Source organism: Dipodomys ordii, unplaced genomic scaffold, assembly GCF_000151885.1.
Source record: "Dipodomys ordii isolate 6190 unplaced genomic scaffold, Dord_2.0 Scaffold89, whole genome shotgun sequence".
Classification (NCBI taxonomy): Eukaryota; Metazoa; Chordata; class Mammalia; order Rodentia; family Heteromyidae; genus Dipodomys; species Dipodomys ordii.
The window spans coordinates 9,958,977-9,984,856 of record NW_012267305.1 but is presented as its reverse complement, the minus strand read 5'-3'; the positions used below and the strand labels follow the sequence as shown (position 1 = coordinate 9,984,856).

General features: G+C 34.8%; 1 protein-coding gene across 5 annotated transcripts in view; it reads right to left on the bottom strand.

Moving 5' to 3' along the window:
- Positions 1-25,880, bottom strand: part of Fgf13 (fibroblast growth factor 13) — a 493,509-nt gene that overhangs the window by 44,340 nt on the left and 423,289 nt on the right. The gene's annotated exons all lie outside the window — the stretch shown is intronic.

Here is a 25,880-nt window from a genome sequence, read left to right as displayed (position 1 = left end):
AGATGACAGCATTGAAGAACAGAGAGAAGACAACGGTGTGAAAGTGAAGAGAAGAGTTGGTATCAATGAAAAGGATGGATATAGTCTAATACCACAGAAAGAAGAAATGAAGGGAGGACTGAAAAGAACAATGGATTCTATTTGGCAGTCATTAGCAACCTTACAAGAAGAATTTAAAGATAATGATGTGAGTGAGGGCAAAAAAAATGTGGGGGGTTGAAAATACAGGAAGCAAAAGGAAGATGTGCTTTTCTATTCAAAGGAAAGAGATGGGTAAATAGGTAGAGAGGGAAACAGAATTTCAGGAAGGTATGATTTTAAAAAAATCATTTTTAGAATAGGGAATCCTGAGATAATCTGTGTGCCAGTGGGAAAACAAACAATAAATCCAGGAGATAGTTAAAGAGTAAGAGAAAAAGATGACAGTGATGTATCTAGGCCACATGGCTTTGGGAAAGAAGAGAATCTATGGGAAGGTAGAGGGATTAGCCCTGAAACAGAATCTGAGCCCATAAAGCATGAAAAAAAAAGACTTCCAGCTATTGTAGTAAGATTTGAAAAGCTAGGAAGGGAATGTATTCCTGTGGGCCTAGGCTGGCTCTATGTGCTACAAAGCAAGGAAATGTTAAAAGGGCAGGGCTTGTTGCATGTTACTGCTACTAACTTCACCTGATGCTAAACCTACACTTTTGAATAAAGAACGCTCTGTTCCTGTCTTGTTTGTCTTTTTCTAAATGCTGAGAACAAAATGGGATACCTTTTTGCATTAAAATGGCATACAAACTGCATTTAAATTGAAAGAATATATTGGAAACAGGTCACTTTAATAATGTAGACTGGCATTATCTCTACCACTGTCCTTCCTAGCCCTAAATTCCCACTCCTCTTTCTCCCTAAAATAGTTAAGTATTTTTTTCCTGTATGCATAACAAATAACAGCATGATTTACATTTCAGCAATTTTTCAAAGAGGTTTCCAGGTGCTGGATATAGCAGAAGATCCTGTGGTTTTTTTTTTCTTTAGATCTAAATAGTCTGACTCTCAGTATTGCTCATGGGAACTGTTTGAAAGGCTGAAGTGTCAGAATCAGAAAGGAAAGAAATGTGTGGGTGGGAAATTCTACATGCAAACTTGTCATACTTTTCTTTCATTTTCAGACCTGAATATGCATGGATGCAGGAATTATAGCTTATTCTAAGTTTTTATTGTCAGCATCAAATAATACCAAAAATGTCAAGAAGATCAGACTGGTATAGATAGGTGAAAATGTTCACTAGATTTGATTTTTAGCTTAAATAGCTCCATCTGCTAATGAGCCCTTTCATTCCTCCTGAGTATGCTTCCTGCAGGACTTTGAAGTGAACTTTGCAATTTGCACTAATTTCCAAATAGAACAGAGAAAATATTTTTTAGTGATTCCTTTATACATAGGAGCCCAAAATGATGACAGTGAATTAGAAATTTTAAAATGACTTGGACATCCAATGATAAAGTTGTATGCATACAGAATAGTTTTACAGTAACAACAGAGGCAACAATTCATCAATAGAAGACTAGTAAGCAAATTAAAAATTCCTAAATATACATACACCAAAACAGCATTCATGCTTTGTAAATGACACTAGAGATGTGCATTTGCTTATATTATATGTACAAGGTAAGGTACAAGTTTCAGAAGAATATGTATATCCATCTCTACCACCTCTGGGGTTTATATTCTAAAATGTTCCTTGGCTTCCTGGTAATGCAGAAAGTACGAAACTCTTTTATATTGTTATAATTTTCCCTACATGTGCATACCTATGGTAAATTTTAATTTATATAGTAGGACCAGTAAAAAATTAACAAAAATAATACAATAGAAATTATAGTCATATATTAGAGTAAGCTATTTAAAATTTGTAATTGTTTATTTCTGGAAACTTCCACCATACAGTTGACTGAGGGTAACAGAAATCCTAGAAATTAAAAACTCAGATGAGTGGAAACTTATTATTATGTAACAAAGTACATATCTTTGTATATATACATGGAGATAGTAAAAATCTATGAGTGGTGACTTTGAAGTGATGTACCATTCCTTTTCAGTTTGTTTTAAAATAAAAATTTTAAAAATTAGATACAATTCCCCTTGAAAGTGGGCATCATGATGCACACCAATAATCCCAGCACTGTGGAGGCTCACATAGGAGGATCATGAGATTGAGGCTAGCCTTGGATACTTGGTAAAACCATGTCTGAAAAGCAAAACAAAATAAAAGATAAAAAGTACCTGTGAGCCAGGCACTGGTGGCTCATGCCTGTAATCCTAGCTACTCGGGAGGCTGAGATCTGAGGATCACAGTTCAAAGCCAGCCCAGGAAAGAAAGTCTGTGAGACTCTTGTCTCCACTAAACCACCAGAAAACCAGAAGTGGTGCTGTGGCTCAAGCAGTAGAGTTCTAGCCTTGAGCTGAAGAGCTGAGGGACAGTGCTCAGGCCCAGAGTCCAAGGACCATGACCAACAACAACAACAAATGTACCTGTGGGTTCCTCAAATAACTTAAATTCACTTGTAAACATATGAGGCATTGATTGTACATTATATCATTAAATCAGATTATCTGAGTACTCATACTGAAAGAGTTGACATCCTTTGTATTACTGTAAGAAGTAGATGTTATTACATCCCTTTAAATTACATTATAAGACTAACCCACTTCATAATTCTTTTTAGTCAAAAGTGGGCTGTGGAATGTATGTGTGTATGTGTGTGTGTGTGTGTATGTGAGCTGAATAACAAACTTAACACAATTCTTCAGCTGTGGTACACACACATACACATCACCACTAACAACATCATAAAATATATTGAAACAATATTAAAGATGATTAGATAACTTACTGGAAATAAATGCACAGCTAAAATACTCAGTGCTCCTTCACAACTTTAAACAAGTAAGAAAAGAATCACTGGTTGGTTGGGCTACAGTTGTTTGATATAAATTAGGCTCAATGATATTTCTGCCTCATACAGGGGAATATTCTTAGAAGGCCTAACCACTGTTTTCATATTTACATTTAATTTGTTTCACAAATCATCATTTCCATGCCATGGGGTAAAGTAAAATTGTGAGTCTTAGAAACACAGGCAATATTTATTAATGTACTTTCCTCATACAGAAGTTGGATGTTTATTCATCACAATGATTGCATTTAAACATTACTTTTGGAATTTGTTTCAGTGCCTAATGAGTTAAATAACTATTTTAACCAATATTTAGTAAGCACCTACTAGATGCCAGGCACTGTTTTCAGGCACTGGGGACAGATCATTGAACATAAAAACCCTGCCCTCAAGGAGCTGACATTCTTGGAGAGACATTCAATATACAACCAAATATATACATATTCAGTCAACTGAAATAGTAAATAAAATAGAAATCTTGGTTTGAGGACTCTCCTCACATTACCAAGCACCTACCTACCTCTCATAAACATAAAATCATCTCTAGATTATGTATGATAACTGTACAAGATAAACGCTTTACAAGTTATAGTAAAGTATTATTTAAGGAGTGAGGACAATTGAAAAAGTCTGTACATGTTCAAAACAGTGGCATTTTTCTTTTTAATTTTAACTTGCAGTTTGCTGAATCCACAAATGCAGATCCAACAGATACAAAGGGCTGACTACATATAAACATTGTATTCAACAGATATATTGAACATGACTTGACCCATTTATATGTGCCATATAAATCATGCATACATGAAATAGACAATGGATAATGGGAAATGGGAAATGATAGTGACAAATTGCTATCTTACATTAAGTAGCCAGGGAACCCTGTTTGATAACGCCATAGCTAAATATAGACTTGAAGGCCATGAGGGAGGGAAAGAGCAGTATGGTAGAGGAATCCAGGAAGAATTGTCAGAGCAAAAACACCAAAGGTGGAACAGGAATGTCATGCGAGGAAAGAACAGAAGGAAGGCAGGGGGAATCAAGCATAGTATTTGGGAAGAGCCTTGTAGTCAACATAAAAGATTTTGAGAACTCCATCTGAGAAAGTTAAATGAACCCCATGATTTGACACACTGGAAAATAATTGCAATGCAGAACATCAACTTTACAGATAATAGGATAGAAGGAGGCAGATTAGTTTGGAGGTGTGAGAAGGCAGACTTAGAAGGTAAAACTGGTGATGATGAACTGGTTGGGTGCTACAGTGCTTACATTTTTTTTTAAAGAAAAGCCAATTTCCACTGAGTTGTATAAGATATGAGTAAGAAAAGAAGCTGCAAGGATGGTGACTGACCTAAGCAACAGAAAGTACAGAGTAACCATTTCTTGAGATAGAGAAAGCTGTGGACATGGAAATATTCTGTGAAAAGATACAGACATTTCTATTGGACTTATTAATTGAAGGATGCCAATCAGGTATCCAAATGGATATGTGGGGGAAGCCGTTGGAAATACACCTCTGGGAATGAGGAAAGAAGTGTAGGCTGCAAATTGCAAGACTCACCAGCATTTGAAGCCATGAGAGTAGTCCATCAAGAGGAATTAAAAGGCTCAGGAACTGAGTCATGGGACACACTAAAGGTTAAGGGTGTGGAAGATGAGAAAGAGCCAGTAAAGAAGACAGCAGAATCACTCAACAAGCTGGGAGGAAAACTAGGAGAATGTGGTGTCCTAGGAGTCAAATGAAGAAAATTGCTTTCAAGGGGAATGAAGTGAGCTTCATCAATCATCACTGTTAATCCATTAAAGGGAAGATGGAAGAATGGGTACTTCATTGGAAAAAAGTTGGAGAGAAAGAGAGAGAGAGAGACAGACAGACAGACAGACAGACAGACAGACAAATAGACAGAGAGACAGAGAGAAAGACAGAGACACACAGAGAGAGCAACGAAGATAAAATGAATCAGAACCAATAAACGAGAGGAAGAGACAAGGCGTTGTATTCAATCATAGTCAGCTTTAGCCTTATATAGGAACAACAAAAAATGATCCATAATAGCACAAAACAAGACAGAGAGTGGGGACACAGATAGAAGTGGGCGAGTGGCTGTGGTGGTGGGAGTACAAGTAAATTTTCTCCTGTTTTCTCCGTAAAATGAAAACCTCAGACTGAGGATGGGAAGGAAACATTCGAGCTTTTAGGAGAAAGGAGACATGCAGTAATCAGTGTCATTAGATACGATATAAAAACTCAACTTGGGAAATTGTAATAACACTAATTCTGGTAAAGCAGAGGGAGAAGGGAAATCACAGAGGAAGAGAGTAGGATGGGAAGGAGAACTTAGTAAATTTTAGTCAATGTGTTAAGGTTCTTTTCATATTAGTAGCACACTTCAATCTTTCAATCCTATTATTTTCCAAAATTTCCCCTATATTATACACAAGGAAAGTAAAGTTAGTATAATCCATTTGAGCAGAAGGCTTATTGAGTCACACTGATGGCCCAATGATTGTCCTGAATCTGAAGTGTAAGCAGCCCTCATGCTTATGTTTTCCTCCAGGAGCACTAGATTACAGTTGGCATAGATGTGGATTTACACAGGGCTGGTTTGTAATGGGAGGAGAGACAGAAGATGGAATCAAAAATTGATGGAGGAGTGATAATTATGAGTCATGCCATCTAAGATAGGGAAGAACAGTAAGCACATAGAGGAGGGAGAAAGCAGAAGAAACTTGAAATCACTAGTGTGTTGAAATCTATGAAAACTCTACTGGATTCTCTCTTTTGAAGCTACTCTGATCATCTCACATTGGTCATAATGACAGTGCTAAATTTAAATAAACACCTAGAAATCAGCATAGTGGAATACTAATTGGGTACCATACTTGACTCCATTATGTTTAGGGCCCCTTGTTTTTTTTTTCCTTTTCAATCCTTTTATTGAGATAATCAAACAAGAACGATTTTGCAAAATTCCATTAGAGGCTTAAAAGAAGAATTACATATGATTCTCGTCTGTGGTGATAAACATTTTGAGAATTTGGAGATCTATCCATCTTTGACGGGGAGCCAAAGATGAAGCTTACCTACTACATACAATATTTTGTTACAATTATGCTCTCAATCTTTGCAATTTTTTTCATAAATTGGCTCTTTATTCTATCATAGAGAAAACAGATCGCAATTGCAAAAGCACCATTCCTGTTAACTAGGGGATTTGCTCCAGAATAGAAATAATTATTTTGAATGACTAAAAACACATTCAATCAGCAGTAAAATATCTTACTATCAAGGTATCTAAAGGAGAGAGTGATTAAAGGTTAGAAACAGCAAAAAAGAAAAAAATGATATAGGAAGGAAAAGCAGAAAAACATTTCTAATGCTTGAAACATAATATACTGCATCCGCATCTACCTAGTCCTTGGTTCTACCAAGCCCACAAGAAGTGTTAGCCAAGTAGGCCAAGACAAATAAAAAGACTGTGTAGGAACTAATTTTCCAGCCATATTTATGAGGTCAAGCATGGTTCAAAGGCATGTTAAACAATGGATGACATTTGTGTTCTTGAAATCCTGATAAATGTCCAGTAAAGATTTCTTCACCACTATTTTCAGCTGATTTTAGGAACCCTTAGGTGTGTCTTCAGTTTCCCAAATTATAAAAAAAAAGAGGAGGCAATGAAAGGAATATGGTTACCTTATTTGAACGCAAGAAGACATCTTTTATTGTGGAGACTGTCATAATTTCCTTATAAATAATTCACAAGACTATGAACTCTTTTCCATAAATCAGATGATCAGAAATTTAAATAGTTGGGAATATGATTAAATTTTTTTGTGTGTATATCTGTGCGTGTGTCTGCCCTGAGGCTAGAATTCAGAGCTTGTGCACTGTCCCTGAGCTTTTTGGCTCAAGGTTAGCACTCTACCATTTGAATAACAGCTCAACATCATTTTTTGCTGGTTAGTTGGCTTTTTGGTGGCTAATTATAAATACAAATCTCATGGACATCCCTTCCTGAGCTGGCTTTGAACTGCGATCCTCAGAGCTCAGCCTTCTGAGTACCTAGGATTATAGGCATGAACCTGGTGGTACTATAATTAATTTTTAAACTACTACATTCTTCAAATTTCATTTATCCTTACCAAGAGAATTTTTCATATTTCACCATATTATGCTCTGCCTGGTGTAGTGAGTAATGAACTGATGTAAAATCTCTGCAGAGCAGAGTAGCAGAAAGAACAGTAAATTATGAAATGACATCATAGGAAATAAGTGGTATTCCAAATAAATTATCCTTTGATTATGTGGATAACTGAGCTATTAAATTCAGTAATGTTATATTTTTTTAGTAAGTTTAACCAATCTTTGCTTCCTTTCAATAAATAGCAAATGCGATTTGCTCTGGTCTTGGGTTCACAAAATAAGAAAAAAGAACCTAAACCCATGTGCTAATCACAAAGCTCTATGTGTGTAAGTTTATGACTAAACTGTACGTTTTTAATGCCAGATAGGCAAGCCACAGAAAGTTTTAGATCTGAAATGATACCAGACATATTATAAAACATGAACTTTGATGAGTGTAGTAGATTTTTGTCAGCAATATTCTCAGCTCATTTAACTTAGAAAAGCTTTCAGCCTATAATAAACAAAGAAGTACATTCAACCAAGTAAATCAGAGTAACAAAGTACCAACAAGAGATGTTTTTCTTTACAAAATGTTTCATAAAATCAAGTCTGTAAAATGCCATTGCTTTTTCAAAAATCATACTTTGAAGTTAATATTAAATTTTAGATTGCAGTTATATGATCCCCAGTATGTTTGCACAACTTGTATTATATCAAAGAAGACAGCTTTAAACTAATGTTCATTCAGTTACAATGAAGATGTAGATACTTATTGAACATCTATATATGACAGATTAATGCACATAATCTCATTAAATCCTAGGAAAAATTAACACTCCATTTTTTTATCTTTGTATTCACATATTCAGAAATGTGAAGTACCTTGCCCAAGACCATAGAGTTGGCTAGTGACGCCTACAAATGCTTGTGGTACCTGAACTGCATCTCAGAGTGGATTGCTCCATACCTCTATATTCTGTAACACTATAAATATGGAAAACATGGCTGGCTTCTTTCCTCTACATACCTATAAATAGATTGTGAAATGGAAAATTTCAGGCAAGACCATGTCTCAGAAATATTTACACTGCTCCCAAAACTTATATTATTGCGGTGGGCTATGTATATGTCAGAAAGAAAAAAAGTGAAATTGTGAAAACGACATCATGAAACTTGACAGTATTACCCTACATACTAAATCGACCTTGAATCCTCATAGTTCCAGATAAAATTATACAAATATCAATTTACAAATATACTTCTAGGGAAAAGGCTTTTTAAATTTTTTTCCAATATGTTTAAAAAAAGGCTTTTTTAAAATTAGGTTTTTCTAAAATGAAAATTGGTATGTAAGTAGGAATTTTATGTTGATCTCTTTGTCTTGAAAAGTTATCTAAATTTCATTGCCATTTAGATGAAAGGAATCTGTAATCTATGACACAATGATCCTAGCTCATTTATGAGACGATAGCAAAGAACTGCTCATGTTTAATTTTCAGAAATTCCAAACACCAGCAGCTTTTTTTTATATTGATGTTGGTTGTGGGGGCTGAACTCTGGGCCTGGGGGCTGTCCCTCAGCTCTTCAGCTCAAGACTAGCACTCTACCACTTCAGCCACAGCGCCACTTACAGCTTTTTTTTATCTGCTTATGTGGTGCTGAGGAATTGAACACAAGGCCTCATGCATGCGAGACAAGTACTCTACCACTGAGCCAACTTCCCAGCCCAACACCAGCAGCTTGAAATCCCAAGAAAACTAAACATAATAGGGCACATGAGCAAATCAAAATCAAACCCTGTTACTATAACTAACCAACCCTTAGAAGTATTATCTGCTAACAATTGCTTTTAAGAATTGTCAAGCATGTTTTCTTGCCATCTAAAGTAATATATAAATTCTTGACAACTGACTTGATAAGGTCACAGAAGATACAAGATTCCAATGAATGTAGAGGCTTGCTGACATTCTATAGTAACACAAATAAAATCTGCTAATATACCACAGAACTAGGGCACTTTCAGGGATAAGTTTATTTGAATTTGAGCTATCATTACATATAATATATAGTCAGTTATACTCAGTGATCCCTTCTGCTAAACAGCAACTCTGCTAATACTTTTTAGTTGATGAAACTATACACTGGATAATTAGAATTTGAGACAGCAAAACCTCTAACTACCACAATTACCCATTTAAATTGCATCAAAACAAAAATAGTGAATGTTTGGAAGACCTCAGTATGGGGGCAACTAAACAAACTAGAACAAAAAGTGACAGTAACAGAGAAGGAAATGATACTTTTTTTGTTATATATAAGTTAATGATATTTTAGCTTTAAGTCTATTTGATTTGCTTCCAGGATCATTATCTGTGGGGGTGAGAATACAAACTAGGTAAATGGGTCCTCATTAAATGATTTAATAGCTAAGTGTACCATAAAAGCATATTTCTAGGCTCAAATGAGAATTGTTCAGTTTAGAAATGTCCCGTTATATATTTTGCCATTTTCAAAAGCTATATACCTCTCTGCATACAGCAAATTGCTGTATTTTGACACTATTCACACATTCATTTGTCATATGAGTCATAGACCACAGAAATGTGACATTTTCCATAGTTCAGTGGGATGTAGAGCAGGACCATTAAGCAGACGCAATTAGAAGGCACAAACAATGATCCTTTATTGGTCAAAACCAATTATGTACCCAGTGGAATTCTAATGCTACTTTTATCTAAATAAACTAGATAATTAAACATGGGGAAACATAATTCTGTTATGAAAGCTTCAAAAGAAAATCAATGCCCACTGTTCTGATCATGATTTGACAATAACTGTTCCTTTCTCCTAGATACAACCCATTCATTTAAAAGATTAAGAAACGTTCATTAAATATGTATGACTCCACCCCATGGCTGTAGATTTTATTAAAAATGTAATAATGGATACAGAGTTGATACATTATTTCGACTTACAAAATATTAAGTTTGAGGGGCTACTGGAATCACATACCACTATCAGTAGTATTTGAGGTCATTAAAGACCTGACAAAGGGCATTTTACACATTCAAACAGGGCTTAGTGGGTGGATTTCTGGATTTCTAATTTAGGATGCATTTCATGTATATAGAAACAGATGTGGGGGCTGGGAAGGTGTCTCAGTTGGTAGAGTGCTTGCCTTGAATGCGTGAGGCCCTGGGTTCGATTCCTCAGCACCACGTAAAACAGAAAAAGCTGGAAATGGTACTGTGGCTCAAGTGGTAGAGCGCTAGCCTTGAGCTGAAAAGCTGAGGGACAGCACCCAGGCCCAGGAGTCAAGCCCTCCAACCAACAAAAAAAAGCAATAAAAAAAGATGTGATAAATCAAGTAGAATTTTATTCAATACTATTTTGGAATAGTACCAAAGACATTGTATACACATAGCTTTCATGAGGAAAAAGAACAGAGATCATATATGTAGTAGACACATGGAAAAACCTAATTTGAACCACAAAAAGGTTCCTTACTAAAATGTGTCATTCTCTTGACATGGATGAGGGAGAAACCATCTTGGCCTGTTACATAAGAAAATTTCTTTCTACTATTTATTAGCTACATATTTGTAGACTACTTACTAGATATTTGGTAATGAATTTCGTAGACTGAGAAAGATAAAAGAAGTTATCCTTCTTATCTTCAATAAGTAACTATCATCTTTAAGATAGCACATTTATATAAAGTAATATTTGGGAATAAAAGAGGTCTGTGAAAATACTACATACACTGTGCTGTAAGAATAAAAGGTGAGGCATTGGAGTGTTTTTGTAGCCTTTTAGGAAGCTCTATAAACACCACAGTATAGTTAATATTTTCTTCTCTCTAATCTCTGCACTTACAATAGACTAATGAAGTCCAAATAGAGTATGGACTCAAGGATATGCAATCGAATCTTTACTGAAGAGACTTTTGCTTCGTGAAGATGAAAGGGACATGAATTCCTTGAGGGATTCCAAGAGAACAGAATGACTGTAGAAAATATAAACAAAGCAAGAGCTCACAAGAAATCTTCTCTCATTTGAATTCAGAATATCACATTTAAATGGAAAATGAACTACTAGATATTCTTCTCAAAAAATTTCAATTAAAAGCACAAATTACAATTGAATTTGTACAGAAGTTCATTTAGCAACCACAAATAGAAACAATAAAAGTTGTCTACAAGAAATTTCTTTTTCTTGAATTAAGATAGGATAACAAGCAGATGTTCACTAGTGCCCTAGAGACTATGGTCAATATCATAACAGCGAATATCTGTTTTCTGTTAGCTGTTTGGAAACTATTTGACTGTGCTTCAAGATCAAATTAAAGACAATGATTTTAGAGTTCTGCACAAGACTGAAGCTTACCAAACTAGTTAACTACCGAACATTTCATGTATCTTTCAAGAAAGCTTCTTAGTGGTTTGCTGGCAGGAACTGCCTAACAGTTATTTACCTACAACTTCTAGATTGAAAAAAACTCTTTCAGTATGAACCTACAACATAAAATTGTTGTCAGTAAATGCATGTGTATATTTTAATATGTCCATTTGTTACATATATATATACATACATAGAGAAAGTGAAAAATCTCAAGCTTTCTTTTTTATTTGTTACTAGAAAAATTTGTCCTGCTTGCCCCTTGCATTTATTTTTTAAAAAATGTAATGCAGTAGTTGTGATCACATAATAATTGTGTATAGTACCACACAAGGTAATGTATACAACCATGCTCTAAAAGTATAAGTCACCAAACTAAATAATATATATTTTAATTTCATTATTAAACTGGATTGTATAAGCCTACTCTTGGGAGTCCTAGAGGCAACACAAACTTAGGATGGAAATTGCTTTTATAGCAACAAATCTGAATTCCCTTAAATGAATCCTCCTATAGGGAAAACATTTATATCAAGGGTTTCAATGAACTTTTGACCTGCCATGAATTCTGATAGAGCAGCTCTGCATGTGATTTTCTGAAAGAGGAATTTCTTCAATATACTGAATAATACTAATTCCTGATGACATGGTAATAGGTTGAATGGCCATAAGCACAGCAAATAAAGGTTCAAGAAAATCTCATAAAAGGACACATTTTCCACTATGTTTGTACTTAGATAATCTCTCCATGAAAATATTATTATTTTTAATGTCTTGCTGTGAACTACCAAGAACAAAGGACCATTTTAACTTCTAAGAAAAAAATTATGCAGAAATATGTGCTGATTTCAGTTTACTCTAATGCTCCAGCAAATGTTGAGGAGTATAGCATAGCCACTCAGATAGGTAAATCCATATGTTAATTAGTCACAGATTTATTAAGAAACTAAGCCAGATATCTTGGACTCGCACCTGTAATCCTAGCTACTCAGGAGGCTGAGATCTGAGGATGACATTTCGAAGTTAGCCTGGCAGGAAAGTCCATGAGCCTCCAATCTGTAACTAAACACCAAAAAGCCAAGAGTAGAGCTGTGACTCAAGTGGCAGAGTGCTAGCCCTGAGCAAAAAAAGCTCAAGGACAGTGCCCAGGCCATGAGTACAAGCTCCAGTACCTATCCCCTACACACATACACATGAGCATGTATGGAAAAAAAGAGTCCTACATGTTTATAGCATTCAGTAAAACTAGAAAGTGTTATTGATAGAAAACTGAAATAGGCTCATGATGAACAAATTCATGAAATAATTAGTGTGCCAGAAATTAGCATCTTGCAGGAGATATTTTCTAGGATTTTTTAAGAAATGAATTCCATTTTCATCTCCCCTCATTTGAAACCCTTATGAAGCTAGAGATTAATGAGATTAGGCAAAAAACTTTGTGGAACTTTGTGGAAGAAATTGCATTTCATTTTTACCTGAGCTCCCTGGAACTGCTTAGACTCAAGCGTCTCAGCTGCCCTCCCTCAAAGTATCTGAGTATGAAACAAATCATGTCCAGAATTGTTTCAAACACATCCGGGGTTCATCCATTTCTTTTTTGTATTTTTCCAGTCCTAGGGCTTGAACTGAACTTAGAGCCTGGATACAGTCCCTAAGCCTCTTTGTACTTAAAGCTAGAGCTCTCCCACTTGAGCCACAGTGCCATTTCTGGCTTTTTTTGAGTAGTTTATTGAAGAGTCTCCTGATCTTTCCCACTCAGGCTGGCTTCAAACTGTGATCCTCAGATCTCAGCCTTCTGAGTAGCTAGGACTACAGATGTGAGCCACCAACACCCAGCTCATTTCTTGACTATGACTATTCCTCACCTAGTTGCTTGCAATTGTGACATGCATTTAGTTAACACAATTACAAAACCAAGACTTCTATCCAGGTAGCTTATTATAAAACAAATGTGTCTTGAGAACTATAAGCAGATTCGGGCCCTTGCTTCTGTGGCAGGAAGGACTATGAATGGTTCAGGCAAGTCTTAGAACAAATTAGGGAAAACAAAGACAACGGCACCTTTTTTGAAATGCTACTAATGTCATTAAGGCTTCAGATGTTCAATACAGCAGCTATTGGGGTAGGATAATGAATAAAGGAATTGGGAGGGGATAATAATATTCAAAAAGAAATGTACCCATTACCTTGCTCATGTAACTGTAACTCCTCTCCACATCACCTTTACAATAACACTAAGTTAATATATAAAAAAAAGAATGATTTCTGGACAGGACAAACATCTCAGCTGTAAAAATGGAGAGATGGCATATCTGAAGCAAGTAGGGTACTGGAGAAAAGAGCTTCCAAACATATATAGCATTTATATAGAAATCTGACCAAGATCAGAGCAAAGAAAAATGCTATACAAAACTACCTGTCATAGTTCTGTTGACTTTCAGTGTTAATTATTGGTTTATGTAAATAAATAATTCTATCTAGACATGTTCTAATATGTTCAAAAATGTGAGCATACCCCAATAGAGACAGTCAGTTAAAGTATATGTTGAGCCTATTTTGTTATGTGAAATTTAAAAATTATTAGTTTCAAATACCCTTTATTACTCAAATACCATTATTCAAGTACTAACAAGTGTTTTCACTTATTGATAACCCTATTGGAAGTAGATAATTTTGTTTGAGTAAATAATTCTCTTTGGGAATAGAATCATACAAAGAAATGAGGTGGCTAGGTGAACTGCCTTGCTGTTAAGGGTTAGGAATATAAGCAAATTAAACAGCTTTAATGAATGTGTAGCCACTTACTGTCTCTAGTGTTAGCCATCCATCTATGTCCAGGGAAATGGTAAATGAATGACAGAAATTGTGGAAAAAGAAAAAAAATGAAAGAGGGAAAACTTTGCTCCATTTTCTCATCCCTCACAAGTAAATGGTAGAAAATGATAATGGCCTTCTAAAGGAAAAAAAATAGCATTCTATTACTAAAACTTTAATATGCAAAGAAATTGTGCTTATTGTAGTTCTATGAGATTATATGTCAGTGTACAAACTAGCATTGGTTCCCATTGCTATGCTCGCTATTACAGCGTGAAATCCTAAAATAATGAAGGGAAAGTTATACCTGTGTCATGGTACAAACATTTACAGAAATTTCATGACAATCCACCCTACATGAGTTCTTGATTTAAGTGAAAACCATTTATCCCTCATATTCCATTTTATTTCCTCATGGAATATAGATGTGATCTTAATATGATATGTTGAAGATTGTTGGACCATGAAACCAATATATGGTGTTTAAAACAAATGATAAATCCCGTAATGATGCACTTTTACCCACCCACAGCCCCAATGCTGTTATTCAAGTTGTTTCCCTACATAGATTCTTCTTACAGTACGCTCTGGGCTAAAAATAGCATTATCAAGCTGCATAGGTCTGGGATGAGGTAGTTTATACTGACCCTTCCTGTAGTAGATCAACTATGAATAATTAGGGTTCTGAACTTAGAGGTAAATTTCCTTATGCTCCCGACTTTGAGAGGATGGACCAATGTGACTAAACTGTTTGGGGTGAGGAGCACATTCTGCAGATTTAATAGTTATCTGGAACTTGATTGGCCAAAACAGTTTCTGGAGCCTTTCATACTTCAAGTTTCCTGGGAATGTAATTGGACTTTTAGACTAAAGAAATGAAGAATTTTCAGGAAATCTCTGCTTCAAGCAACTTAGATAAAATATACAAACAATCAATTTCTGACCTAGCCTAGATTCTGTTTTCACCATTTCTAATCACCAGGTAAGAGGATTTTTTTTTGTACTAACACTATTATTAACAGTTATTCATTGTTAAGACATGGGCTAAAACCAGTAAATACTTCACACAAAGGTTTCAAGAATTCTATTCTTTTGTTGTTATAGTCTTGTTGATTCTGTGGTGAGAGTATAGCAGTGGATTTGTAAAATTCAGTCTTTTTGTTATAGCATTTACTATAGACAATGGACTTTTATCTCTTTAAATTTCATTTCTGAAAGCTATCACTGTCCTTACCTGGGATTTCATTGCCAATTACAAAAGTGTTGTGAGAAAATGCATACCTTTTGGCTGTTACATATTTTTCATCCTTAGACTCTGATCTCCAATTAACTAGCAAAAGCCAGAATTGGAACTGTGGCTTAAATAGTAGAGAGCTAGCCTAGAGCAATAAAGGCAAGCAAATGCCCAAGGCCCTGACTTAAAGCTCCAGTGCCCCATCAAAGTGTGTGTGTGTGTGTGTGTGTGTGTGTGTGTGTGTGTGTGTGTGTGTGTGTGTGTGTGTCCCTCCTGGGTAAAAATAAACATCAGCCCTAACTTTGATCACTCCTATTACATTCTGTGCCAAAATTCCAATGCACATCTGAGGGTTTTATGAAAGGAGTATTACATATTTGTGCTACTAGCTATATGCAAACTATTTCCAAGAAATCATTTGAGGTTTCCCCTGTAGTTCTACTTCCAGGGTTGTCAAAAAGAGTTAGCATCAGAATACTTGATGAATAACTTAATCAGAATTTCTGCACACGCATGTCATCTATTCATACATTCAGCCTGAGCAAATCACATTAAATGTATTAGGGGTTTATCAGTTATTGACCTTGGTTACAGCAATTATAAAGATCAAAGAAATGTTTTCATTTAAGGTTTTTCTGTTTAAAAGTCACAATACCTTTAGGCTTTGTAATAATGAAAACAAATACTACAGCCTTCAATTTTTTTCTTGTGTGTTAGTAAACAGTTGCATAATCTGAATTGTTAACACATAAACATACCCACGAAAGGCTGTAATTGTGTCCTTTGCCATATATTAAGTGTGCAGAGAAGGCGAGACAGAAATAATATGCTTGGTCTTTATACTTTGTTATAAAAATGGCTGTTAATCATTTCAATAAATACATATGAAAAACATACTTTTTGTTTAACACTGTTCTAAGACTAAAAGTAGAATGAGAAGAAAAGAAACTAGTTACTAAGGCAAATTATTTCAAAGAACAAATTTCATAGAAAGAAGGACAATTTGGGAAAAATGTCTTGATGAGCTTGTTTTATGTTTTGTTTTCCTATTCTGCTGTGAATAAAAATGACTCAAACAAGAAGAAAAGAGCCTAAAAAACATCACCATCAAAATATGAGACTTACCAATAATCACATAAAACAAAGTTAACAAGTTTTCCTTATTCTCTTTCATAAAACTATTAAAAATGACCAAATATGTTGCTAGAGCAATATCCAAATGTTCTGTGCAAGTTGTATATTTAAAACTGAAAGTTTTAAGGACTTTCAAAATAAACTAGTATCATCATGGCAACAGAGCAATGAATATAAGATTTCTTTCTTCATTTGGGGTGTGGTGTGTGTGTGTGTGTGTGTGTGTGTGTGTGTGTGTGTGTGTGTAAAGTCTTTTTACATCTGGCTTACTTATTAAAATTCCTCTCACTTGTTCCTGCCAATTATTTTATTTTTTAGCTCCAAAAATACTGAGTTTTCCTATAAATATGAATTTAGCTTCAGAGTTAAAACCTTGAGATATTCTGATAAATATGTCCTCCATAACTTCTAATTTAGATTATGTTTTTCCAGTTGGCTTCAAAAGAGAATATTGAACCTATTTTATACTATTTAGTTTTTACTACTATTGTATCTGTCATTTCCGAAAAAGGAATATCCTGAGTTATTTTATTCACCTAAGAAAGAGTACTATCAACCTACGAGCTCTGGTTATTTTTGTAAAGAGATCATGAAGAGAAGATACTTGACTTTAGGTACAAACAACCAGATATATCTAATTCCATATTCAAATAATTGCAAGCTAATGTTTCTATTACAATTTAAGGAAACTTTCATTAACTGCAAACAATACTAACCATATGGAATCATCTGTGACTTGGAAATTTTATTTTAGTCTTGAAAATTATGCTGATTCATTGGTGCTCTGAAGAAAAAAATCTAAGATGAATATGGCTACTTTTTTCCCACTGAAATATTTTTAAGGAATTCATAGCTGAATAGCACCGAAAATAACTAAGCACTTTTTTAAAACATAAAAAGCAGAGACATTTAGTAACAAAGAAAATGTGCTTGCTTTCTGTTTTTCTTCCTATAAATGAATTTAACTTTTTATATTTCTCATTTCTACAGATGTCATTCAGAAGAGTATATACATATAATTATCATTATATTATAATTCATTAATGTTAGTACTACAATTACAAATTATTTCATTAAAAAAGTTTTAAGTCGCCTCCAGTGGTTAACTCCTGTAATCCTAGCTACACAGGAGACTGAGATCTGAGGATCACTGTTTGAAGCCAGCCCGGGAAGGAAAGTCTGTGAGACTCAACTTCAATAAACTATTCAGAAAAAGCCAGAAGTGGTTCCGTGGCTCAAGTGGTAGAGTGCTATCCTTGAGAACAGAAAGCCTCAGGGACAGTGCCCAGGTTCTGAATTCAAGCCCCAGGACCAGGGGAAAAAAAAGTTTTATACTTATTGGCCAGGTGCCAATAGCTCCCTCTGGTTATACTAGATACTCAGGGGGCTGAAATCTGAAGATTGTGGTTTGCAGTCAGCCTGAGGAGAAAAGTCCACAAGACTACCAAAAAAGCCAGAAATGGAGGTATAGCTCAAGTGGAAGAACATTAGCCTTGATCAAAAGTGTTCAGGGACAACTTCAAGGCCTTGATTTCAAATCCCAGAACCAGAACCAAAGACAAAATTTCACAGTCCATACTTTTTAAATTTCATATAAAACACACAAATGCAGCAACTTAGTTACTTTTTAATTAAGTAAAAGTTACAAATAAAACTTATAACCAGTAGATAGTATTTCATGTCTACTTTGGCTTGATATTTCAATATGATAATGCTCATTTTCTTCTATATTGCATCTGATACTACTCATGTTTATTTTAAATCAATTTCCTTTGATAATTGGGTAAATTTCCTAAAAAGCTCTAATGATTAAGCCAATACTTGTAATCCTCTATAAAAATAAATCTAGGAGTTAAATTATTTGTACTTGCTGATATACAGATTTAACATAATTCAAACATTTTATGTGCTAACAGTATCTGTTCAGATTCCATCAATCACTATATGCCTCTCATATTAGAATATATACTAGAGATGTGAAGTCATATCATTGAGAATTAGGTCTTAAATTTTCACACTGAAATCAGAGAGATTAAGCAAATCAGCAATAGAGAAACCTCAGAGTCTACAGATAAATATCTGAGGCATCTTAACATGAACCAACATGGTATCCGTGATGTGGAATTAAAATCATTATCAGAACTAATTTTAATATACTGGCATATCATGAACAACATGTACCATAAAACAATTGTACTTATGTTGTGTTAAGAATGCTGACCCCAGACAAATCTTTGCTGCTCTATCCTATTTTTCTTAAGTTTTGTTGTGGAAAAAAAATATATCATGTAACATTTCCCCAATTTGACTACTGTAAAATTTGTATAGGGTATCAGGGAATCACTAGTCATCTCTTAGTTTATTTATAAATTATATTACTTTCCTTTTTAATAAGCTTTTCATTATGAAAATACTGTACAGAGGGGTTACAATTACATGAGCAAGGCAATGAGTACATTTCTTATCAAGCATTGTTGCCGCCTCCTTTGTTTTCCCCCTACAAACCCTGCCCTCCCATCTCCACGACTACACCGCCCCCCACCAAAGTTGTTTCTAACGTATTTATAAGGTTATTTTTTTTATTGTGAGAATACCCTACAGAGGAGTTACAATTACATGGGCAAGACAACGAGTACATTTCTTATCAAGCATTGTTGCCTCCTCTTCGTTTCCCCTTCCCATCCCTTCCCATACCCCCGCTCCCCCAACCTGATCCTTCCCCCGCTGACCAAAGTTGTAAAGTTCGTTTTTCGACATAAAGACTTGTACATCTCATTGTTGCAATGGGTCCACCTGTATCCCTAGTTAAACGATTTGTTTTTTCCATTCCCCTCCACAAATTATACCAACATCAAATGCAGTGAAAGCAGGGGTTATAGCGTGGGGGAAGGACACACAAAGCAACATAGAAATCATCTTGTAAATATGTTAGAAACAATTACATGAAAGGAAAAACAAAAACAAAAAAAATTGAATACTTATCTTGGGGTTCATTCCCCTAACATCAAGTTATCTGACCTTTTCTGATTGACTCAGACATATACTAGTTATTGCAAATAACGGAAAACATGGGACCTATGTTTCCTTGGGCCTGGCTTACTTCACTTAATAGAATTTTTTCCAAGTCTTTCCATTTCCTAACAAATGGGGCAATGTCATTCTTTCTGATGGAGGCATAGAATTCCACTGTGTAGATATACCACATTTTCTTTCTTTTTATGGGGGGAGGGTCCGGTCATGGGGCCTGAACTCTGGGTCTGGCCGCTGTCCCTCAGCTCTTCAGCTCAAGGCTAGGCTCTACCACTTGAGCCACAGCACCACTTCTGGCTTTTTTCTTTTTGCTTATGTGGTGCTGAGGAATCGAACCCAGGCCTCTGGCATGAAAGGCATGCGCTCTACCACTGAGCCACCTTCCCAGCCCTAGATATACCACATTTTCTTAATCCATTCATCTACTGAGGGGCATCTGGGTTGGTTCCATATCTTAGCTATGGTAAATAATGCTGCAATAAGCATAGTTGTGCTGGTAGCTTTAGTACTTTGATGAACATTGATGCAAATCTTCTCCACAAAATTTTGGCCAATCAGCTTCAACAATTCATCCAAAAAAATCATACACCACGATCAAACAGGATTCATTTCAGAGATGCAAATCTGGTTTAATATATGCAAATCAATTAACATAATTCATCACATCAACAAAAGCAAGGATAAGAACCACATGGTTATCTCAATAGATGCAGAAAAAGCATTTGACAAGATCCAACACCGCTTTATGATGAAGGTTCTGGAAAAATTAAGAATCCATAGAACCTTCCTCAATAAAATAAAGGCTGTGTATGACAACCTACAGCCAGCATTATACTTAATGGTGAAAAACTAAAGCCATTTCCTCTTAACTCAGGAACAAGACAAGGATGCACACTCTCTCCACTGCTCTTCAATCTAGTATTAGAATGCCTAGCTACAGCAATAAGACAACATGCAAACATAAAGGGGATCCAAATAGGGAAAGAAGAAATAAAACTCTCCCTCTTTGCAGATGACACAATCTTGTATTTAAAGAATCCCAGGGATTCTACTCCCAAATTACTCAAGCTGATTCAAAACTCTGGCAAAGTAGCAGGGTATAAAATTAACCCTCAAAAATCAATGGTTTTTCTGTATGCCAACAATGAGAAAAGTGGGGCTGAAATTAGGAAAGCAACTCCATTCGTAATAGCCCCACAAAAAATAAAATACCTAGGAATTAACTTAACCAAAGAAGTGAAAGACCTCTATGATGAAAACTTTAAAAACCTGAAAAAGGAAATCAAAGCAAAACTTACAAAGTGGTAAAAGGTGATTTTTTTTGTTGCTTTGTATGTCCCTCCCCCACGGTATAACCCCTGTGTTCACTGTATTTTATGTTGGTATAATTTGGGAAGGGGAGGGGAAAAAACAAATTGTTTAAATAGGGATACAGGTGGACCCATTGCAACAATGAGATGTACAAGATGGTATGTCAAGAAACGAACTTTATATTACTTTTCTTAAGAAGATTTAGATTCCTGAAAACATTATCTTAAAAATTAGGGTCTTACCACATAAACGGAAGACAATTGAAATGAATGCCAAGATATGGAAACAAGATGGTTTTTCTTTTTTTTTTAATGTACTATGTGAAGTTACTTCTTTTTTCCTTCATTTGTATTTTTTCCTTTGGTTTATCCTGTGTTTTCACTGGGTTTTTTTTTTATTTTGGTACCCTGTATCTTGTATATATGTTTATTTGATTTGGGGAAAGGAAGGAAAATAACAAAATGTTGAGACAAAGGGTAAAGGGCGAAACAATGCAAGACAGTATGTTGGAAATGAACTTTACAGGTTGGGTGGGGGAAGTGGGAGAAATGATGGAAGTGGCAACAATAATCAACAAGGAATTTACTCATTACCTTACTTAGGTAACTATCACCCCTCTGTACATCCCATTACAATAAAAGAAAAAAAATAGGGTCTTAGGAAGAGGTGTTTACATGGTCTCAAAATGTCTCCTGATGGATTGTTTACTAGAAAACAAATAAAATAAAATAAAAAACCAAGAGGTATAACATAGAAAATCAGACATCTTGACTGAATCATCAAAACTAACATTACCAATAGTTATAACTCCAGATGCTATATAACTTCAGACCAGTATTTCTAACTCTAGATAACACCTATGCAGTATCTGTCTAGAAACACTTAACCACAATACAACCATGAAAAACATATCAAACAACCTCAAATTGGAGTGTTTCTTTGGCTTATCTATAAAAATTCTACATATCACCCTGCTTACCACAAAAAGTACCGAAACTAGAATGTGCATATATTCATACAAGCATATAAACTTCAGTAATCAAATGTATCTCTCTAAGAGTAATATGTTTTAAGGAAAAGTAATATGTTTTAAGGCATTATCAAATAGGAAAGATTTCCACTTAATATTTACATTTATTTATTTTTTTAAAAGCCATCTTCATGTTATCACATTAAAACTTAAATGTTTACTAAGTCTCAGAAGCATAAATTTGATTTTACATCAACTTTATTCTCAGAGCAACCTGTGTGAATTAAAGCCTCACATTGCGAACTGTTGTAGTAATCATATTCCTTCTTACATGTACCAAAATCTCCTATCAGCAATGAGTTCTGGGTTGCAAAAGAGGATTTACTATTTGCACCTGTCTGTAAGGCTTTGTTACAAATTAAACAAAGACATACACAAGTGCTCTTACATTTATTTTTAATGCTAATTATAAGAAGTTTTATGGAGTATAGTGTGATGAGAGGGAAAAGAAAACTTGGTATAATTAAAGTATGTAGGAATTATTCAGTAGAGAAGAAAAATGTGTCCCTCAGTTTAGATTCAATGTGACTAGACCACTGTGGTCAGTAACATAAGCGGACTTATTCTCAGGTCATCAAGCTAACTACTGTGAGAAACCTATTTTCTTCTATTTAGTTAGGTGTGGCAGTCGCAGGATGATAAAACATTGCAGTTATAAATCATTTCCCCAGTCTTTGGAAATCATGTATGTAAAAGGCTTCCTGAACAGTGGATTTCTACTTCTCTACTCACTTTGCCTTAACCCCAACTGAAGTGAAGTAACACTTTGTACTCAAGAAGTGGGAGCATTGATGAAGAGTAAATAATTATAGGTAAAGAAGCTACTGAATTGTAAAATAGTCTAAAATGAAAAGCTTTTGGTTTAACTTGTGTTTTCACAATCTTGTGTCTAATATTGCTGTTGCTTCCCTATAAAAATATATGGTAACATACTACTCATTTTCTCTTATTTAAAACTCTTGATCTTATAGTTTATACTTATATCAAGCAGTTTTGAAAAGTTAATTATAAAATAGCTTGATGGTATTAAATATGCTATGAAGTTTTGAGGAACTCACAGCGACTTATATGGAACTCCTTAGGATAAAAAAAAAAAAAACAAAGGTAAGAAGAAAGCTCTTTACGCACAATGAATAATAATTTCCTTATAGTTTGAGAAAAAGTTATATCTCTGTGGAAAGTATGTTATGAAATAATAGCTAATTATGATTCTCTGCGCCACAGATGGTTTCTCACTGCCACTTGAGCCTACATCAAGTCTGTCCCCTGTGGCAACAAGGAGAAAACGGGAGGGGGGGGGAGGATGAAGTACAAGACTATTGAGATTAATCATGAAAAGTAAATTGTTAGTGCAGAAACAATAACTACATGGAGTGTGTGTGTGTGTGTGTGTGTGTGTGTGTGGTGTATAGATTTGAAAAAAATTAAAGCTGAAATATAAAACAAGACAGAAAAAGAGATAAAATAAGAAAGCTCTTTCAAGGCTCAGAATTTTTCATCATCTCAGGGATAGTCCTTCAAAAATGTAAAAGGAAGTTGCTAGTAGGAGCAGAAAAGGATAGGCATCAGAAATTTAGAATACTCCGTATAAATTCATGGTGCTTTACTTCAGTGGTTTCAACACAAGTAAATTCCTTACTGCACTGATTTTTGCTTTCTTCTTACCTTTGATCAAAGGTGTTTTCTGTAGTAGAAAAGCCATGGTGTAGGTTCACACGACAAAAATGATTGAGGGTTTTTTTTTTTGTTTTTTGTTTTTTTTTTTTGTTGTTCGTTGTAGGGCTTGAACTCTGGACCTGGGCGCTGTCCCTCAGCTCGTCAGCTCAAGGTGAGTGCTCTACCACTTGAGCCACAGTGCCATTTTCAATTTTCTGAGGTTTTTTTGTTTGTTTTCCAACCTTCTTCTTGATGAACTTTTTGGTCTTAGCAATATAAATTGCTGAAGTCATTAGGATATAACTTGATCCTGATATAGTCTGGGAACATTTTAAATATGACAATAAAATAGAATATCTACAGAGGATGGTGATGAACAAGGCTTCCCAAGACCTAATCAATAGGGAATGAGAGGAACTAGAATTTTATCCTGAGAACATTCAGATTTTTTTTTGCTATCCATTGGTTTTGACATCATAGAAAGGAAAGCCATAAATCTACAAATGAAGATTCCCCTAGGAAGCCTTTATGAGAAATGAGCGGACATGACATTGATAGTTACCAGCCTTCTGGAATAATGGCTCCATTTGAATGGTACATTACAAATTTTCAGTATTAGTCCCCTGCATTTAATATTGAATGTTCTAATTTTCTCCAATTGGAGCGCCTGATATGTTACATAATTTAAACGATTTTCCCCATTCTTACTTAAATATTTCCAAAATATGGGGATTTTTGAAGGATTATTACAAGATTTATTCTCAATCAACCTTTCTCATCATTGCATCATTATAGAGATGACAAGCTACTAGTGAAATTCTGAGTAATTATTTCCTATGTTATCTGGCATTTACCTTCTCAAGAGTGTGCTCATTATATTTAATTTCCTATTCATGACTGCATATTAGTTTCAGAAAGCATTCCTTTCACTAAGAAAACTACCTTTGCAACTGTTTCTGTTGTTTTAAATGAGATAAGTTAGCATCTTTTATTATTAAATCATTTTACCTTAATGGACAAAAGAAAAAAACACTTTTTCCTATAATTTATAATAATAGCATTACATTAATAAAGTGACAGGCTTCATGAAGTTGGTAATGAATTCAAATATTTATTTAGTAAAAAGAACAAAAGTCCAATATTTATTTGTTAAGCAATGAGATGGTTGAAATGGCCTGATAGGAACTTTGACAGTGACTAGAGTTTGAGGTGAATGTTAAAGAATAGACCCTTTGTAGTCTTGCTGTTTTCTGAGCCCTTCCCTTTCCCATCCTGGCTGCAGAAAAACAGGGCTATAGCCTGGTTTCTACAATATCTGCTTTGATGTAAATTCAGGGAACAAGAGAGCGAGAATGAATACAGGTTAAGTGTTTTACATGTAGTTTGATGAAAAGATTTTATAGTCATAATAATAACCTCCTTCAAGGCAAGCTAATAAGAAGTTTGACAAGCAATCTTCTTCATTTTAAATATGCTATCCTCTTCTTACAATACAAGAATTAAAAATAAAGACTAAAAATAGTCTTAATTTAAATGGTCTCCTGAATTCTCAAGCAAGATCTACTGATACAAATGAAATCCGAGCTCTGGCACTATAATATCTTAGGTTATATTTAAATGTTAAACATTTTGAAGCCCATGTTCTTTATTAAATTACAGTTTTTGTTGACAAATTTGTCTGAAAAACTTCATTTTTCACTTGTTTCACCCCAAACTTGTAAGAAAACTATAAGTTGGGATTTATATGCAAGAGAGGGTAAGCTGTGCTTGACAAAAAAAAATGGTTTGTTTAAAGTATATATTTTATATACATCGAGGAGAGGAACTCAAAAGGCATTAACATAAAATAATGAAAAAGGGACAGAAATGTAAATCAGTATATACTATATACATGTACTGAGATATCACACTGTAGGCCATAAATATATATGATTATCATGTGTTAATTAAAATATTTGATTTGACCAATGTATCAGTTAATCACACTTGTAATCCTACCTACTCAAGAGGTTTAGATCTGAGGATCACAGTTCAGATGCAGCCCAACCAGGAAAGTCTATGAAACTTAGCGCTAATTAATCAGCAGAAAGCCAAAACTGGAGGTTTGGCTCAATTGGTAGAGCATCAGCTCTGAGTAAAAAAGTCAAGTGAGAGAGCTTGAGGCCCTGAGTTAAAGCCTTAGTACCAGCCAAGAAGAA